The following is a 1426-nucleotide window of genomic DNA, read 5'->3' on the forward strand; positions in this document are numbered from 1 at the left end:
ACTTCTTCTCATCTTGATAACACTTTTCGTGACAAATCGTGTTTTCTTTTAAAACGACAAACAAACCCCCAATTTAGATAGTTTAGTTTTAATTAATTCTCTTTAACGCTAACCACAAATTCCCCGTGGATACGATACCCTACTTACGCTATCTACATAGTTTAATTAGGTTTTTGCATGACCCTTACGACAGTCATCAAAATGGCGCCGTTGCCGGGGAATTAGTGCGCTTAGTGATAGTTAGTTAGTTAGTTAGTTAGTTAGGTAGTTAGTTAGTTAGTTAGTTGTTCTTGCTTTCTAAAAAAAACCTAAAAAAAACTAAAAATATTTTTTGTTTTATCTGGTTTGTTCGTGATTTACGTGGATAGTTGAGCTGTGTTTGTGCAGGATGACAGATCTTACTATATTTTGCGGCTCTTCTACATGCAAGTTGTGCGGGGAACCACTTCACCCGTGTATCGGTTGCCACGAGGCCCGATTTAGACGGGAAAAAGCGAGATTGGAAGAACTACCAATGCCTTGCTATGAGAATTCTTCCTATCTACCATATTTCTACAATTCTGATACAACAGTGGAGGATGGTTATTACTCTGATGGATGGGATCGGGACGAGGATGCTTATTATGAGCCAAGGACAGATGGACGATGTTTCTGTTGCGGTCGTGATCATACTTATGATTATGATGATGTATGCGCGGTGTATTTGGAAAATCCAAAATATTGGAATAAAAAAATGATGGATGCGTACATCTCAACACCGTATCAGGGATACCGACAGTATCATCCCGAGGAATATCCTGAGCCCGAGGGCGTCTATGCTTTTCAGACCGAGGAGGAGAAAGAGCTTGTTATGTTGGAAGTGACTTTGTCCAAACTCGAGCAATATTTATCAACACCCAACCTTTCCGATGAAGATCGAATCAGTTTTCTAGTTTTTAAGTGTCTGAAGTTAAAAATGAAGATAGAAATAGAAGAGCATCTCTCACCATTACCTGATGATATTAGAGATTATTCTCACATGGAGGAGGAGGTTGTGGAGGATAATACCACACCAATGAATCCTTTATCTGATGAAGAGTCACTGGTGGATCAGATGGTGTGTGAGGATGATGAGGCAGAGGAGTCTGATGAGATGAATGTGTGTACCGAACCTCTTCCCATATCAATCATTCAAATTAATAAGTGTGGGGAAGAGGGTTCGAGGAAGAAGATGAATAGGGCGAAGCTACAAGACATCGGTGTATATCTCGTGAAGTGGATCAGCCAAACCCGCATGTGCTTTCTAAACATGCCAATTATACTGACGAGCTTATGGAGATGGCATATAAAATTCCGGGCATTCATTGGAAATACAAGGGGTAAATGTGCATTGAAACCACCGTAGCGCATATCAGGTACGATCTGGCTGAAGATCTAAAACTTAGCG

This window comes from Helianthus annuus, chromosome 4 (genome assembly GCF_002127325.2).
Source record: "Helianthus annuus cultivar XRQ/B chromosome 4, HanXRQr2.0-SUNRISE, whole genome shotgun sequence".
Classification (NCBI taxonomy): Eukaryota; Viridiplantae; Streptophyta; class Magnoliopsida; order Asterales; family Asteraceae; genus Helianthus; species Helianthus annuus.